The sequence below is a fragment of the Rhipicephalus microplus genome, chromosome 4, assembly GCF_043290135.1.
Source record: "Rhipicephalus microplus isolate Deutch F79 chromosome 4, USDA_Rmic, whole genome shotgun sequence".
In the NCBI taxonomy this organism is placed as follows: Eukaryota; Metazoa; Arthropoda; class Arachnida; order Ixodida; family Ixodidae; genus Rhipicephalus; species Rhipicephalus microplus.
Window position 1 is genome coordinate 76,432,575 of NC_134703.1, and position 18,969 is coordinate 76,451,543.

At 46.3% G+C, this 18,969-nt stretch overlaps 2 non-coding genes across 2 annotated transcripts; one reads left to right on the forward strand and one right to left on the reverse strand.

Annotated features, from left to right (window-relative positions):
* Positions 1-3,515: 3,515 nt before the first annotated feature.
* Positions 3,516-3,588, reverse strand: TRNAT-CGU (transfer RNA threonine (anticodon CGU)). Its single transcript has one exon. It is a non-coding gene; the product is annotated as a tRNA-Thr (tRNA).
* A 775-nt stretch (positions 3,589-4,363) lies between these two features.
* Positions 4,364-4,436, forward strand: TRNAT-CGU (transfer RNA threonine (anticodon CGU)). The gene has a single exon. It is a non-coding gene; the product is annotated as a tRNA-Thr (tRNA).
* The last annotated feature ends 14,533 nt before the right edge of the window (positions 4,437-18,969 follow it).

Consider the following 18,969-nt stretch of genomic DNA (forward strand, 5'->3'; position numbering starts at 1 on the left):
CTACCTAGCTATTAAATTTTGGGTCAAAAGTAATTACATTGATAACACGTCATTTTCACTTTATGCCACTTTAGTCAGATAAAAAAAACAGAAAAAGGCCGCTTTTACGTGACTGCTTTTCCTGATAAGCCCTCATCTCAAATAAGCACGCTTCACACGCCTCAAAAACAAGAAGTGTATGCGTTAGTACAGCTGCTTGTCCTGATAAATGCTCAACAGGAGGCAAAGTACACTTTAAATGGACATTAAAGGCATTTCATGTGGGAGCGACACACCTTTCTACTCTCCTTGTCTAACTCCGTGAGGTGGGTCTTAAAATTAATCTGCAGAAAACGAAAGTAATGTACAACAACCTCGAAAGAGAGCAGCGCTTCGAGATAGGTAATAGTGCACTTCAAGTTGTAAAAGAGTATGTCTACTTAGGGCAGGTAATAACCGCGGAGCGGAACCACGAGATTAAATTAACTAGAAGAATAAGAATGGGCTGGAGCATATTCGACAAGCACTTTCATATTATGACAGGTAGATTGGCACTATCCCTCAAGAGGAAGGTATATAACAGCTGTATCTTGCCGGTACTTAGCTACAGAGCAGAAACCTGGAGACTTACAAAGAGGGTTCAGCTTAAATTGAGGACGACGCAGCGAGCAATGGAAAGAAAAATGGTAGGTGTAACCTTAAGAGACAAGAAGAGAGCAGAGTGGATTAGGGAACAAACTGGGGTTAAGGATATCATAGTTGAAATCAAGAAGAGAAAATGGACATGGGCCGGGCATGTAGCGCGTAGACAGGATAACCGCTGGTCATTAAGGGTAACTAACTGGATTCCCAGAGAAGGCAAGTGGGTTAGGGGGAGACAGAAGGTTAGGTGGGCAGACGAGATTAAGAAGTTTGCGAGTATAAATTGGCAGCAGAAAGCACAGGACCGGGTTACCTGGCGGAACATTGCAGAGGCCTTTGTCCTGCAGTGGACGTAGTCAGGATGATGATGATGATGATGATGATGATGATGATGATGATTAGGATGATGATGATGTCGGAGCGAAAGGTCAATGCTTGGAAACGTCTAAAATGTCAGTGCTACCAAGATAATAAAGGTTGCATAATCTTATCTTATTGGAATGACCAGCTCTTCTACATGCACTTACTGCAGCTGCGAGGAAACCATCGCGCACCTTCTATGCGAGTGCACCCATTTCAACGCACCAAGACAAGAACTGACTGCAGCTCTGGATAGAGTGGACGGTCGGCCTTCGTCGGAACAAAGGATTCTTGGTCATTGGCCGAGCCCATCCTCAGCCCAGAAGGCGGAAAACTGCCTCAGATACAGACTTTAGTGTCTTATACTCTTTGATGTTGCCTTTCCTCTGTCGCTATTTTTTGTAGTTTCTCTCTCTCTATCTCTCTCTCTTTGCAACATTTCCTTTTATAATCTTTTATTCCCCTTGCACCTTTCCCCAGCACAGGGTAGCCAGCCGGTCCGAGAACTGGCTAACCTCCCTGTCCTTCCACCTAAACTTTCCTCCGCCTCCTCCTCATCCTCCTCATCCTCCTTGGGCCAAAAAAAAATAATTATATTGGTAACGGGTCCCTTTATTTTGATGCCCCGTCAATGGGAATGAATAACTAACAGAAAAAAGCCACTTTCACGTGACTGTTTCTCTTGATAAATTCTCATCTCATGGCAAAGCACGCTTTACAGGCTTAAAAGAAACAAGTATATGCGTTAGTAAAACTGCTTGTTCTTATAAATACTCAACAGGAGGCGCAGTACACATTAAAGGGGCATTAAAGGCATTTCACATCAGTGTGAAAGATCAATGCTTGAAAACATTTAAAATGTCAGTACTGAACAAAGCAGAGCAATTACCAATGGGAATTTTGAAGTAAATGTGGAAGATGCCACCACAGAAAAGTTCCGGGACACTGGCTTGATCGCGTAGTAGGGCCCGAAACGTCCATGAAAAAAAGAACATTTCAGTGCATCCCAAGTGACAGAATAAAATGCGACTTGTGCATGTCAGTCTGATTCGCAAATAAATCGCAGCATATCCACGAGATCAATGATGACAAGTGGGGCGAAGCAGACAGACAGACAGATGGAGGTACGCAAGCACGTACGGACGGATGGACAGAAGCAAGGACGGACTGACAGACGCTTCACCCCACTCATCATAATTCACTCCGTGGAGATGCTCCGACACCGTTTTTATTGACATGCAATGCAATGCAACTGGCTACTATACGACGACTACGCCGACACGGCCCATACGACCTACAGCGTAAGGAGCTTCGCCCCTAAATAATTCTCCGCAGTTACCTTTGGTAATGACGCAAGTTCCGTTTTTCTCCAGGTTGTGCTCTGCTGCACTGGCCGTTGAACAGTACTGGGCACACATGAAAAGAAAGCCGTTCTTGGAGGCAGGCCGTTTTAAGTACACCGACCATTAAACGTGATATCATTTACAAACTAAGCATTTTCTTGGCATGAAAAAAGCACAGCGAAGTTCTCGGAACGCTATTTTAACCATCCACGAAGACTTAACATTCGCCTTTAGTGTATACAGGGGGCGTGTATATGTTAAAACCATCTAGATGGCGCCAACCGTGACTCCACGAACTCGCACCCGAATACATGCGCATGAATTTGAAGGCTAAAGCTTAGCATGTGTTTGGAAAAAGCGCTTAACGATCCCGAGCTCAATACCGTATTTCCATTCATCCGTTCGTCTCTCCGTGTCCAGATACCACTGGCAAGTTATGATACAGACTCTAAATTGAGTCGCTTGTTTCGTTTTGGGATCTTCAACTTTTCGGTAAATTTAGTTTGGTATTTCAATGTCGCTCTCAGCCAAACGTAATAATATTAACATCAACGACAAACATTTCATCAATGATACGCGTAGCGTTTATATTCACCGACAAACAGTACTTGCGGCTTGACCCGAAACCAGCTAGCGGGACTGTCTTTCTCGGGAAAAGAGAAGGCGCGCTGGCAAGCGATTCCACGTCAAGGGGTTCGGGGAATCACCGCAAGCATGTACATTCCCCGATACCACTTTTCTTACACCGTGCACAGTACCAAATGCTATATCGAACGCTATACATACACAAAAAACTTAGAAAAGACATACCATGGTATGTCGAATGACAACAGGCTCTCGCCGAAGGTATTTTAGATTTTACTATGTGTCCATTTTTCTCCCGAATTATAGACGTAAACAACGTCGCTGTAAAGGACCTCATGTGTTAATATTGGTGCGTTAGAGGCGCAATGGAGGCCCGTGTAGCGTGCGATGTACGTGAACCTTAAAGAACACCACATGGTCCAAATTTGGGGATTTCTCCCAAATGGCGTTTCTTATATTCATATCGGTTTTGGGACGTAAAACCCTGCAAGTTATATATATATATATGAGATATAACAGACAGTAATGCCAAGGAATGTACAGGGGAAGTTATTAGAACCAATGGAATGTAAATAAGAAGAAAGAAAAGTGGATGAAAAAATTACCAACTGTGAGCAGGAATCGAACCTACGACCTTCGAATTACGCGTTCGATGCTCTAACCACTGAGCTATCACAGCGGCCCTCCCTCCATCCACTTTTTTGGGTTTATCTGTGAATTTAGAAGTAGGAGTGACAGTCAACGCCATCTATAAGCCAAACAACGAGTGTGAAAACACTCTTATGCGCATGTTTGGCGTCACGTAGCACGTGAACTTATTATGAGCGGGCAGCTGATTAATTGTCCCTTTTATACAACCTAAACACACCAAGTCTGCCAGTACGAGACCCTCGTTCAATGAAATAAGGGAAAGAAGTGTATACCTAAGGGCTCGTTTTTCCGTGTTTTAACACAATATTAATAAGATATAACAGGCAGTAATGCCAAAGAATGTACAGGGCTCTGATAGCTCAGTGGTTAGAGCATCGAACGCGTAATTCGAAGGTCGTAGGTTCGATTCCTGCTCACAGTTGGTAATTTTTTCATCCACTTTTCTTTCTTCTTATTTACATGTCATTGCTTCTAATAACTTCCCCTGTACATTCCTTGGCATTACTGTCTGTTATATCTCATTAATATTGTGTTAAAACACGGAAAAACGAGCCCTTAGGTATACACTTCTTTCCCTTATTTCATTGAACGAGGGTCTCGTACTGGCAGACTTGGTGTGTTTAGGTTGTATAAGAGGGACAATTAATCAGCTGCCCGCTCATGATAAGTTCACATGCTACGTGACGCCAAACATGCGCATAAGAGTGTTTTCACACTCGTTGTTTGGCTTATAGATGGCGCTGACTGTCACTCCTACTTCTAAATTCACAGATAAACCCAAAAAAGTGGATGGAGGGAGGGCCGCTGTGATAGCTCAGTGGTTAGAGCATCGAACGCGTAATTCGAAGGTCGTAGGTTCGATTCCTGCTCACAGTTGGTAATTTTTTATCCACTTTTCTTTCTTCTTATTTACATTCCATTGGTTCTAATAACTTCCCCTGTACATTCCTTGGCATTACTGTCTGTTATATCTCATTAATATTGTATTAAAACACGGAAAACCCTTAGGTATACACTTCTTTCCCTTATATATATATATATATATATATATATATATTCTTTTCGTAGTAGTAAGATGAATTACTCTTTGATCGGTAAGAATTTGCTTCATTTAGACCCAGACTGCTCACAATATTTCCGGAGTTCTCATAGAACAGATAACTTTTAAGTCCATTGAAGATCGAAGGTCATGGTGTTTTCAACAACCATGACTAAAAGAACCTTGCGCAAAAGCGTGGGGATAGCACCCTCTACTGACCAGAGCGCATACGCGCTGGTAGATGTTCGGATTCCAGGGGTGCAATTTGGCGCCCAAACTGTCAGCCTCACTCTGGGTCATTTTGGAACGACGTCCGTATATTCTCGAGATTTAATTTGGGCATAGGCTCCACGAGCACCAGCCTGTCATCAGCGGCAGAAAAAAAAATACGCTCTGCGGTGCCAAGTTGCCGCGTAGGCACACGCCATTTAGAGAAGGCAAGCATGTCAGCATCCCTATATATAATTCAACTACACACAAAGTGTTCTCGGCGCAACCAACAAGCGTTCAGTTCTGCGTTCCACCGAAATCAGCCAGGCCCGTAGGGGGAACTATCTCGCTGGAACAAGCACGCGAAATTTGTCGGAAGTGCCAATTACTCTGACGGCGCATCGCTTCATCAACAGTTCTTTCGCAAATTTCTGACCATCGGTTAGCCCCTCCAGCAGGAATCGCTGCTTCAGTCCAGTCTGCACCCGAAAATCATTATTCCCTCAATACACGACGTGACGAGCTTCTGAATAATACCTCTCTGCTACTACGTTTACAATGTGTAATGTTTACAGTCCTACCGGCACTATCGATGTGTGCAGCCATGGTGTAAAAGCTCTTGATGTGTTATGTTGCTGGTTGTTCTTCTTGCCGTCGCCGCCACCACCACCCATTCACGTATATGTATATGTATGTATATATGTACGGGGAAGGATGCGCTAGCCCCCTTTTTTTGTGGAGCGAACATCACCTTTCCGGCCGCGGTCGCCTGCACGCGTACTTTTCTCGTGAGCGAACAGGGAACGCGGGGGGGGGGGGGGGGGGGCTTATAGTTATCTCGCTATCGCGGCAACGACGGCAATAATCCGCGCGTCTTGTGCTCCAACAGCAGGATGGAGCTTCTACTTCTACAGGCTGCGCTCTCAACACGAAAACAAAATTGCCCGCAGCTTCCCTCGGGGGAACACTGAGGAGGATGCGGAGCATATAATTGGTTAACGGGGTGTTAAAGTGCGACTTACTTGGGTCGATGGCTAAATTGGTTAACGTGGTTGTAGGAGGGGGTGTTAAATGAGTGAACACGTACACACGTATGCGAAAGGGCGGCGCTGGTCGAAGGGACGTCGATCATTGTGTTTGTGGATTCGTTGGAATTCATTTCACCGCGACCTTGGACGTCGACGCGCCGTACAAACCAACCGACGAGCGGCAACTGAGCGAGCGAGCGCCGACCTTGAGTATATATACAGCACGACGGCGCATGCACTGTCAGCTGTTGAATGTTCTCGAAGCGCGACGCCCCATGCGCGTCAACTGGAGAATCAGGAGAATTGTAGATGTCGAACGCGGTGTGTAGAGGAGGAAGGGTGCACAGATGGTGGAGGAGTGAAGCGCGCGCGGTGTGTAGAGGAGGAAGGGATGCACAGATGATGGAAGAGTGGGCGACGGCGCGACGGCGCATGCGCGCGCGTCAGCTGTCGAATGTTCGAGAAGCGGTGTGGACGGCGCGGACGGCGCGGACGGCGCACTACAAGGCGCGAGTATAAGATGCTCCGCATCTAAAAATGGCAGCATATCCACGGAGTGAATGATGGAGGGTGGGGCGAAGCATCTGTCCGTCCATTCGTACTTGCTTCCGTCCGTCCATGCGTGCGTCTGTGGGGCCTCCCGTGCGTCCATCCGCCCGTCCGTGCGTGCGTCTGTTCATGCGTCCGCACGTCCATCTGTAGGTCCGTCCCTGCGTTTGTCCTTGCATCCGCTTCTGCGTCCGTCCATGCATCCATCCGTCTGTGCAGCCATCCGTGCGTCCATCCATGCATCTCTCTGTGTGTCCGTTCGTCCACCTGTTCAGCACTCCATGTGCCACCATCTCGCATCTTTTCATCATATATTCCCCATATAGAAGCACCGCCATCCAGCGGACATTCCAAGGACTGAACTAGAGGAGGCACACGCACACTTTCTTACAACTTGCGCTTCGTGTCTACTTCCCACCTTTAACCACCTCGAGTTCATGGTATATACTAGTTCACTGTATTCATGGCACTGCAGCCCAACGCTCGCCAAACTTTTCTAAAGCCAAGAAGGTTACGCCTAGCGAGTATAACCTAGCAAACCTTTCTCGTCAGATAGTGCTCAATGAACATGCCAATGGCTGCTAATGGGAATGAGAGGCAGGAGAATCCGGTTTTTAGCTAACGCGCACGCTTCTTATATTTCATTGTTCAACAACGCACAGGAGAAATCTCTTACCGGCACCACCTTGCAGGTCAAAGCGTAAGAGACGTTACGCACTACTACTAGGGACGAACGGGTGCCGCTTTAAAGAGCTTCGCCCCTAAAAGCCACACGCATGAAATACATGCTTGAAGCAGTCGTTAGCTCTGCACTACGGTCTTGCGTGCGCGTTTTCTACAGACTAAAGTAAAGGGTATGAGGTCGATGGCAGGGACGGCGGGCTTCTTTACGGTCGCTGGCTCCCCGCCGTCGTTCGCATAACTGATGCTCGCCAGTGAGGAGGCGCGTACAAAATGAAGGTTTATTTACATTGAGTAATGAAATGAAACTATACAACGATTGAGCAGAGATACAGCGCTAATGTACAAAAACTCTTCGTGGCTTTTATAGCCCGTTGATTCCTCACACGACAGTGCGAAGAGGACGGTGACCACTGTTGCCATAAATCAGGTGACGTTAAATTTCAGTGATCCACCCACCAGAAAGGGTGCAGATATTGGACCACTCACCTGATGAGGAACACGGGCGCAAATGTCCAATGGGTAACACGAGCGCACCACACAAAGACGCACCCGGTCCGCGTCTTGAAGGCTTCGCAGGGCGAGGGGGTAGAATCCGGTGGAGAGAGAAGGTCGAGCTCCTCAGGGGAGAAGATGGCCGCCAACACGAACGTCAGCAGCGGTCCATGGCTGTGTTGTGCTACTGTGTTTCCAGAAGTTTCTCGAACCCGGCAATCCAGGTGCTCGATCCCTGAGAACTGCTACTGTTACGCCTTCCCACGCTTCCGAACTGTTGGTCCTTTGTCAAGGCCTTGCGTAGGCGACAATGGCTGTGTGGCGTGGTTGACCTTATGAGAACTGCCACAGTGGCGCCGTCTCACGCTGTTCGAATCCATTCAACAAAAGGGTTGTTTCGCAAAGCTTTCGTTGTGACCCGACCACCGCTAACTACCTAGGGGACAGCGTCGTGTGCGGTGCTTGTGACTGGGCGCCGATGGGGTTGAAAGCATTCTGATTGATTGATTTGTGGGGTTTAACGTCTCAAAACCACCATTTGATTATGAGAAGTTGAAAGCATTCTGGCAGACCGGCTTACGCACAATGGCGTCTGCTGAGACGAACTGCCGGGCTGAACGTAACACTAAGCAGTACCTTAAGAAAGAATATATCAAAGGGCACTTCATCAAGACATGTTTGAAGAAGGTAATATATAGTATGTGAATTAAATTTAAAACGTTTTTAACGGTTCGTCGAAGTGTGTTCTAGAACAGTATGGTAAAGTAGTGTTCTACTGTCTATGGTACATCTCGGAGAACATTAACTAAAGAAACAAAAACACTTTTCTTTTACAACCATGGTTTCACCGGCAGGCTATCTATATAAAGTTAATCGATGAATGTTTTTGTATCAGCATAAATATACATTTTCCGGGCTCGTTTTAGTACGCCTCATGTCCTGGAAGGTCGAAATACAATGAGCAGTGAAGTAAGGCGTAAAAAGCATGTATAACACATCATCCAGTTTGTGCCCGATACTGCACGTACGTATTCTATGGAAAATCGGACTTTGAGAAGGCGGACAGTGATCAAAGCTTCCTGTATAAATCTCCACAAACACGGGTGTGCAGAGACATGTGAATAAACAAGTTAGGTAAGACATTAACGTAAGTATTTCGCATGAATTATCGAATTATGGGGTGGGTGTTGTCGCGAAAAAAAAAACCAAACCGTGAATCTAGTTGCCATAGATATAAATGAACAAATCCCAGTCCTCCATCCTTTACTGGCCTTAGTATGTTGTCCCGTCTCATCAGTTCAAAAGTCGGGGACCCCATGAAAGTTGCGAAAGTCCGATGAAAACGATCTATTAGATCGAGCGTAGTGTAAAAGTTGCAAAGCAGGGTAACGTTTTGTAGCTAAAAAAAGTACAGCGATCTTCAGCTCTCCCAAAGATGCAGAGGCGAGTGGAACGAAAGTGTGGACCTGTCATTCAAACGCAGTTGAACTCATCTAAATGTTTAGGATTATAGTTTGAATCATGGGGTAGTACGCCAGACAAGTTCTCAAAAATTATTTCGACTCGTATTCCGCCAACCTACCTTGGTGTGCCACTGAATGCGTACAGAATCAATGCGCGTTACTGAAAACGGCGCGTTCCTAAGCTTGACTGAGCCACGCCGATGCTTGGAACTCCTTTGCAAACTGGCCTTATCCAGGCTTGACGTCGGGAAATAAATCGCGATAATATCAGTAATAAAGCGTCTTATAAAAGCAAAGGAACAACAAGGTGTCACACAATGTGAGTTGCGCAACGAATGGGTCAACGAATGCTCCAAAATTTTAGAAAAGCTTGATTTTGTGCACCTAACAACTGTGGCGCATACCCACTGTGAGGCATTGTGGGGATTGCAAAATCTTCTGGCATGCACATAAAAAAATCGACATCGTAAGTTAAGTAAATATACTGGGGAGTCACCTTTACACAAAATGTGCTTTGTGATCCACACGTCGATTCAGTTTTGGCCAAGTTATCTCGAGTGGCCGGCATGATGGCGCGTCACAGCTGTATGTTACCCTTTAAAATAAAGCTTCTTGACTTACAACACACTCGTTTTTTCTTCCTTATACTATTTTTTGTATGGGGTACGATGACACAAACTAATCTTGAAAGACCTCACATACTACAGAAATAATTTTTATGATCACTTTTTAATGTGCCATATAACTCCAACACTTCAGATTTATTCTGGAAATAAATATAATTCGCGTGTTTGACCTTTATAATTATAAGTTATCTCTAGCGTTCAAACGCAAAATAAAAGAAAACTTAGAGAGAAAGAGAGAAACAAAGGAAAGGCCAAAAGAAAACTTAGTTTTTTATGAGCTATCTAATCTAACAAAAAAACACCTTCATATGGCACTCGTCACACAGAACCGTGAAAGGTGGTCACTGCGCGGGCAAATTACTCTGTGCAGCGAATATCTTACACCTTACCAACCCTTTTGAACTGATGTCATAAATCAAACATTAAAGTAACATTCACTTTTGTACGAACACTTCGTGACCATTTCATCAATTTATGCTCACATAGTAAACAAGAGTAATGCTGATGTAACTGTTTATGTATGAATTAACAGTAATTTTTTCTTGTTTCTTTCTCATCATCTGTGCTGCCGCTGCCTGCATTGTACAGGTGGCTGCGTGTCCCTGTCAGGTTACTAGTGCTCTAAGCGACCTTTACCCACAGTCTTCTTCATCGTTGATGGAAATAAAGAAGTTATTATTATAATTCTTCATATTCGTCAGCTACAGCACAAAAATTGCCTAGTTACTTGCAAGTGTGCAAAAGGCACCACGCTTCTCCGAAGAATCACGAAGAATGGCACAGTGGATTCCTGCCTACTGCACAATTATTTATGGCGTAATTGGTACCGTGCGAGTGTTCTCGCAGCAGCTACTCAAAGAGTGTAAAAAAAAGGCTCTGAAAGGCCACTCTTTCAGCTTTCGCTGTGACAGTGCTACGCGTTCAGCGCAGGCCTGGCGGTTTTTATTGTACTTGCGTCGCAAATAGCGTCCGGATGTAAATTAGCTACGACAGCTTAGAAGGTTATTTCCAGGAGTCTGTCTGTTGCAGTAAGTTCCTTAATTTGCAGCCGTAACCGGTGTAAGCGGTAATCGCGAAGTGACGATGCAGTCCCTGCTGGATCGCAGGTGCAGCACCGGACTGAGAAATCGAGAATGGGGAAGATGGGGTGCGAACTTCAATTTGAAGCGAGCGCCGTAATTTTACGTCAGAATAGGGGCACACAAGAACACCCGTGTGAGGGCGGCACGGCGCGCGCATTTAATTCACTCTCACGGGAAGAGCAAATTAAATTCCAACCTATTCGTATATATACCTGAAAAAACTGAGCTTCCTCGAACAATTGAGGAATATTTCCCTTTCCGTTCTTTTTTTTTTCTTTCAGTAAGCAGTAAGAAATCCAGAAAGTTCACATTCAGCCAAGCTCCCGCACCCGATATGAGAATACGCTCGGAGAAGAATTCCAAGCCCACATTTAGCTTCAAGCGCTCGTTTGTCTTCAAATTAAACGTGCAAGAAAAAGCTCATCAGATGTTTAATTGCGAATGGTTCCACACGCTTACCAAAGTACGTAATAAACAGAAACATCACTATTCTTACTTCGCTAGCGAAGCTGAGAAGAGCATGGGAATTCAATCAGTCTTAAAGCGGACGGAAATTTATTCTAGGCCCTCCAAAACAGAATCCTCGGAATCATTTCATCGCGCTGTGCTGCGCTTGTTGCCTCCCAACTCTTCCGTTTATTTGTTTACATTCATGTCGTTATCGCACACTTCGAATTGTATTATTAATATCCAAGCTAGCAATCGCACAAATCGCACTTCCGTCATACTTCACCGAGTTGCAACCTAAAAAAATGCAATACCCAGCAACTCCACCAATTGAGAAGAGGTTTATTGGCGGTATGTTTCTGTGGTGATTCTTCGAATGCAACACCGCGAGTAAGAGCGGAGCAGCGTCTAGAAAGATTACGGCAACACAGCAGGTCACAGCGAAACACCATCTATAAGGATGACAGCGACAAAGCTATAGTCAGAGCGAAATGCCGTGTAGAAAAATGACATCAACGCAGCGAGTCAGAGTGGAGCGCCGTCTAGAAATATAACACAGCGAGTCAGAGCGAAACACCGTCCAGAAAGATGGCAGCAAAACAGCTATAGTCAGAGCAAAACGCCGTGTCCCCACGGCTCCGGTGACGTATTTCCGGCACGGATTTGACGTTGTAAAATGTATGCTAACAAAATGCAAAAAAATGAAAACGAGAAGTAAAAGCTACGTCGCTTCGCTTCGAACCAACGACCTTTCACTCCGAAAAGTACGCCACGAAACCACTCCATCACAAAGTGTACATTGTCGGCTTTGCTAATGGCAAACTTTTTATATACACTGTATATTTCGTGGTCCTCTGAACTCCGCGTCTTCAGTGCATTTTCGTCATCAGTATAGCGAGCTGGCGCGAAAGCCTCACGTTGGGCACGCTCTGAGGTCGTCGCTTCTCCCGTTTCTATGAGCTCGCACCTCCACGGGGCATGGTCTTTCCTGCACGCACGCTTGTACGAATCGTGATTCGGGAGAGCACGAAGGTCACTTCGATCGCTGCCACGGCCGCGTTTGCGAAAGAAGCACGCTGCTCATACAACCGTCGTTCGCTTTCACCTCGTGAACACTTGTACGTTAATTTCGTCCGTTTTAGGGGCGAAGCTCCTTATAGCGGCACCCGTTCGTCACGCGTCCCGTCGTAGTATGTAACCAGTCTTACGCTTTGACCTGCAAGGTGGCGCCGGTGTGAAATTTTTGACCTGCAAGGTGGTTCCGGTGAGAGATTTCTTCTGTGCGTTGTTGAACTATAAAAGATAGTGCTCAATGCACATGTTAATGGCTGCTAAGGGGGAATGAGAGACAGGAGCATTCGGCCTTTAGGTAACGCGCACGCTGCGATCCCCATTAGCAGCTATTGGCATGTACATTGAGCACGATCTGACAAGAAAGGGTTGCTACGTTATACTCGCTGGGTGTAACCTCCTTGGTTTTAGAAAGGTTTAGCGAGCGTTGGGCCGCATAGCCATGAATAAAGTGAACTAGTATATACCATGAACTCGAGGTGGTTAAAGGTGGGAAGTAAACCCGAAGCGCAAGCCGTAAGAAAGTGTGCATGTGCCACCTCCCGTTTAGTCCTTGAAATGTCCGCTAGATGGCGGTGCTTCTATATGGAGAATATATGATGAAAAGATGCGAGATGGTGGTACTTGGAGTGCTGAACAGATGGACGAACGGACACACAGACAGATGCATGGATGGACGCATGAACGGACGCAGGCGCGGATGCATGGACGAACGCAGGGACGGACGCACGAACAGACGCACGCACGGACGGGTGAATGAACGCATGGACGGTCACACAGACGTACGCATGGACGGACGGAAGCAAGAATGAATGGATGGACGAATGCTTCGCCCCACTCCCCATCATTCACTCCGCGGATATGCTGCCATTTTTTTTTTCTTTCTGTTAGAGCAGCGCGCTTTAAACATCGAATTTTGACAGTTGTTAGTCTATGCTCATTTCGTGCGTGATTTATGCTGGAGCTGTGCGTCGCAAATTTCGAGCTGCTTGCCTTTCTTCGGGTGATATTACAATATTTTGCAATAGCATTCATTTGTTTGCCCTTGGGGCGAAACAATGCACAAAAACCGCTCAGCTACCTCTATGAAAACGCACTTCACTTTCATGTTATGTCAATTTCTAAACTTTTTTTCCCAATAGTCACCAAGCCCATAGCCGGTATCTAAACGATCACCAACGCGAGGACGCTCATGTCACATCGCGGAAGTGCACCACGACTCGCTGGAGAAAAAAACACAAATATTGAGGGGGAGGAGGGGAAGTGAATACTTCTAATGCGTTTTGTTCGTCTGGGCCGCTGCCCTCCCACGCGGCCAGCCGAGTCATGGAGAACGAATGGCCCCCTGTCAGTGCTTTTTCGCCAGGAACGTGACCTCAGAAGAAGGTACAAAGCAGTAAGCCGGCTGCCTCTTGCGAAAAGATAACGCCCGCGCTCCTCCGCCATAACTTTCGGTCGCGGCGCTGATCCCCTAGGAATGCGCCACGAGTTGATCCACTCTAAAAGCTATGGCCGCCTCCTCGGGGAGCAAACTGCCGCACAACGAAATCTGGATCATAGCAGAGAGGGTCCCTTTTGTACATATATATTTGATAGTGCGGGGGCAGAATACCCTGGACGCCATGGTGACCCTTTGATCGTGGCTCGTTCCTTGTCGTTCACTGCCGCGCACGTGTTGACGATGTACTGCCTCCTGTCTCAGTGATCGCCCGGATCGTGCACGTCAGCGATCAAAAGTAGCTCGGCGCAGCAGCCTGTAGATCCTCATTGTTGCAGCGAACATCGTGCCATAGTGTCGGAATCTTAGCGTTATTATGGACGAAAACAGCCCTTCCAGCAGCAGCCTAGCCATCGCTTGTGTCATCGCGATATGCTGCCCCTCGGTGACCGGCTTTCAGACATGCCAAATATTGCTAGGTCCTCGTCTTCGCTTTATTTCTATCTGTACGGATGGGCAACCCTGCGATGCCTCGTTTTAATGTCAAAGAAGAAGGTTGCAGGACTGGTAAGGGAACGTGAGAAATAATAATAATAATAATAATAATAATAATAATAATAATAATAATAATAATAATAATAATAATAATAATAAGAGGAGGAGGAGGAGGATGAGGAGGAGGAGGAAGAAGAAGAAGAAGAAGAAGAAGAAGAAGAAGAAGAAGAAGAAGAAGAAGAAGAAGAAGAAGAAGAAGAAGAAGAAGAAGAAGAAGAAGAAGAAGAAGAAGAAGAAGAAGAAGAAGAAGAAGAAGAAGAAGAAGAAGAAGAAGAAGAAGAAGAAGAAGAAGAAGAAGAAGAAGAAGAAGAAGAAGAAGAAGAAGAAGAAGAAGAAGAAGAAGAAGAAGAAGAAGAAGAAGAAGAAGAAGAAGAAGAAGAAGAAGAAGAAGAAGAAGAAGATCTTGCGAGGTTTGACTCCCGAAATGACCGCATGATTATGAGAGACGCCGGAACGTCGGAGTAGAGGACTTTGGAAATCATGACCTTCTGATGTTTTTTTTTTTTTTGTACAATCCGCATCCGCACATCGGGCATCTGCGCGTAGCTCGAGATACTCGTGGTAGCAGCTTTTAAGGTTCGCCTTCAAGTGCGCATCATAAAACTTCCACGATTTGAGGACCCACGGTGACAAAACGCGCGGAGCGCTGGTCACACGTGCTCGTGAGCGTAAAGCTATGTACTGCAGTTCAAATAGCATTAAAGGGCCCCCCTCGCGCTTTTGTCGTGGCTCATGGCGCATGGGCGATCATGTGATCAATTTTTCATACACGGCTACTATATATATTGATTTTGTAATTAAAACACGCAACTAGCCCTCTGATACGCTGAGCTTCATACCGACTGTGAGCTACACGAGCATTCAGGCTGAGTTTTACGGTCAGCCCATCGGTCTACAGCCGTTTCACTGTGCGATTAACAAGCCTCTTTCTTTTCGTACTGCAAAAAAATGTTAATAAATAATACTGACTTCTGAACATCCAGCGCTTCGTATGCGTCTTCACATTGTTTACGCAGCGCTGTGCTTGACGCAGGTGTGGTCGGCGGACCCTTTACGCGACATGGTGGAGCGGGGCGTGGGAGAGTCACAAGTTTATGTATTATCGAGAATTCTACATAAACGGTGACAGCTTTCGATATGAAAGAAAAGAGGAAAGTGTTAATAATGTGGTTTCACACGTCATAGGGCGTTATCACCAACCACCACCTCCTCCCCTTTTTTTCAATTTGCTTCATGCTGAAGAAAAAGTTAGGGGTTTCGTGGAACGCCGAGGAAACCTAGGCCAGAAAGTTAGAGAACCCCTGCGCTAACTCATCGAAGTATCTTGTGATGCGGAATGCAAGTGTCGTATCAGATACATTTATTCTGATAGTATCTTGTATCTCAAAACGTTTGCAAAATATCTTTGTCCCCTTATACTAAGGACAATCTTTTCCCAAAGAATGTGTGACAAAGTACCATATGGGGCAAAGTACCCTAGCCCAGCCCTAGTGGGGCACTGAACGCCAGGCTGACGTCACTGTTTCTTTCAACAAACATTTCTCTCCTTCCCATTACCTCCTGTCAAGCTCATAAGGCTTCTTCAACACAGTTGATGGTTCAATCGATGTTTCGCTTTCAGAACTTCAAGGCTGTGTTGCGTCGAGTGGGCCTTTTCTGTAGCCCTTGTCTATAGCCTGCGCTAATTTCAAGACGCATGCAGATCCAACCATCCAACGTTTCCAGCCTTACTCCCTGCCGTCATGAAGCGCAACCAAACAACCTCGGGAAACAAAACTGTCTTCGAACATTCTATTTTTTTTTTATTTTTTCTTGCATATAACACGAGCGGTGAGAAGAAAATATAAACGACCCTATCAGTGCTCCCCACCGGGAACGTGACTTGGCGGGAAGACGAATACGAGCGTGTAAGGAATCTTGCCAACAGATAATTACACATCTCCTCCTTCTCCTGCACAGCTTCGGCCGCAGCTGCGATTCCCAGAGAACGTGCCTGAGCGTGTGGCCGCTTCAAAAGAGAGAGAGAGCAAAAATGCCAACATCTGGGTCGAAGCAAAGTGAGCCTTACTTTCTTTCTGACTTAGCGGTGCGTGAAAGGACCTTGACAACATGTGCCTCGTGTTGCTGCGCTCTCTTGTTATTTTTTTTGTTAGCGTTTTCTCTATTCGCGAATCGGTAAAACAACACGAAGAAACGATTCCCGTTATCTCATCGCCTTCAGAGCTGGCTGTAACCGACCGAACATCCTTAACGCGGTTACCGGGCGATCATTTCTGCCGGCAGCCAGAACTTGGCACTATACATCCGGGCTACCTTTGCGATATGATCCGATTTAGTAACCTGCTTGAACACACGACCAGAAAAGTACAGCGCCTCTGTTGTCTTTCTTCCTGGCCGCTTCCTTTCTTTATAGCTTCTCGTTTTCTTTTAATTTTCACGTTTCTCCCCAGAAGCACATGCAGAATACAAAGGTGTGTGCGTGCGCAAGCTTGTATATGTGTGCGTGCGTGCTCCCATATATATGTGTGTGCGTGCGTTTGCGTGCGTGCGTGTGTATGTGCGTGTGTGTGTGAGTTGCTATAGCGCAGTTATTGCTCAGTCACATTCAACGAGGATCTCGATAGCAGGCAAGTGAATAGCTTGCCACAATACTGTCTCATATGCAAGGTCTAATCATAAACAAGAAAACTCGGTGTCTCTTATGCATTCGCTTAAAACGACTCGAATGTGGAAGTGACCTGGTGTGGCTATATTGTAGTCATCAGCGTAGTCATGATAATGAAGTCATCTCAAGCTCAAGCGATAATATGATGATGACGATCATTATTATCGTCATGACTATGGTCTTCAATTATGATGATATTAGGTGTCATTCGTATTAACAAAGACCATGCCAGCGGTCTCATTGAACACGACAACGTTAAAGACCACATGCCGCAGAAATTTCGTGTCGCTGTCAGTGTCAGCGTTTGAGATTGTGAATGAGAAATCATTTTGTTCGTGACCGAAAAATCAATGAAGATGTCAATAAAATAAATAATAAAAAATTACGGTCGGAGTGAGAATCGAGCTCAGGCCCTGTGCTCTGCCACAGAGCCCCGATATTTGCTGAAAGGGCTTTGGAAAAAATTGCTACATTAATGTATCGCAGTGGAAGGAGTCTCCTTAACGCATTCTAGTAAATAGCATGGCAGACGCGTGGACTCGTGCCAGGTGTCAAAAGATGTGAATTGAGCGAGAAGTGGGTGTTTTGAAGAATCACCAGTCACAAAGCGCTCAGGACGCTGTTGTTGAGGAGTCGCTGATTTTTTCATAAAGAACTGGTTGAGACTGTATTCTGTATATTGGTACACGGTTTACACTAAGAAGAGGACGCCGTGAGTATCGTGACAGGCGCGCACGATTCTGTGCGGCCCATTTCACATCAATCACCACAGACGGAGCGTAGTGCGACCGTCTCGCTAACTGGGAGAAAGCGGAAGGCAGCGTTCCACAACGCGTTCCACAACGGCCGCCGCAGACAAGCCTCCATTCATGCAGCGCTTTATCTCCATATATATGGCTTTGGTGGATGCCCTCGCCACATACCTCAGTGATGACGTCATCAATGACGCACAACGGTTCGCGCTACTGTGGCGTCACGGAACCTGTCGTCTCGCCACTGTCGTTCTCTCCAACTCGCACTGTCCTCGCTGTCTCCATGTTTTATCCTCCACCGCCCTCCGTCTTCGCTCTCTTTCATCCTCGTTCGCTCTCCCCATTACGACGACGCAGCAGAACGTAGGAAGGGGTGCCCAAGAGCTACCACCCCAACGTCGCGGGTTCGATCCCGGCTACGGCAGTCGCATATCGATGGAGGCGAAATGGTAAAGGCCCGTGTACTGTGCTATAAAGGGCACCAGATGGCCGAAATTTCCGAATCACACCACTACGGCATCTCTCCTAATCATATCGTAGTTTTGGGACGTATCTTCCCCAAGTGTCAGACTGAACGTCCTTCTCAACGCGCTTTTTAGGAGCGAAGCTCTTAAAGCCGTGGGTCTTTCCATGCATGCCTCTTTTCTGACCAGTTCGTAATCACCTAGTTGTATGACTCTCTCAGCAGGCAGCGCTAGCGTGAGTGACAGACAGACGGACACATGGACGGCCGCACGGACGGACGGACGGAAGCAGAGACGGGTGAACAAAAGCATGCATGGACAGACGGACGGACGCTTCGCCCCACTCATCATTCACTACGTGGATATGCTGCGATTTTTTTAACACGAAAGTATTTTATGACCGGGTCCACCAAACTTCAGGGACGTATTTCGGTCACGGATATGACGTTGTCAAATTAATGCTACCAAACGAGAAAGACTGAAAAACTTTTTCAGAAATGTTCCCCGCCGCACGTCAAACTACTAACTCACTGGGAAACGATGAAAAGTGCCCGGTTTTTTATCGCCTGAGCTATTGAGGCAATTTCTGAGTGCTGTAAGAACGCACCTCATATCTTATCTTTCGCACATTCTCTTTCGCGCCGCGCTCTTTGTTAGCGAGGCGGGGCGGTGCCGCCGTCTGTGCGTGCTCAAGAGAAGCAGTGCGGCATAACGCAGTTAAAGCATGCCGTCAGAGATCACCCGACCGCGCGCATTCTTGGAGGCCACGGTTAAAAATTCTCGATAGCAGCGACAAACCGTGACTGAACGAGCATCGTAGAGTTGCCTATACAGTTATGTTCCT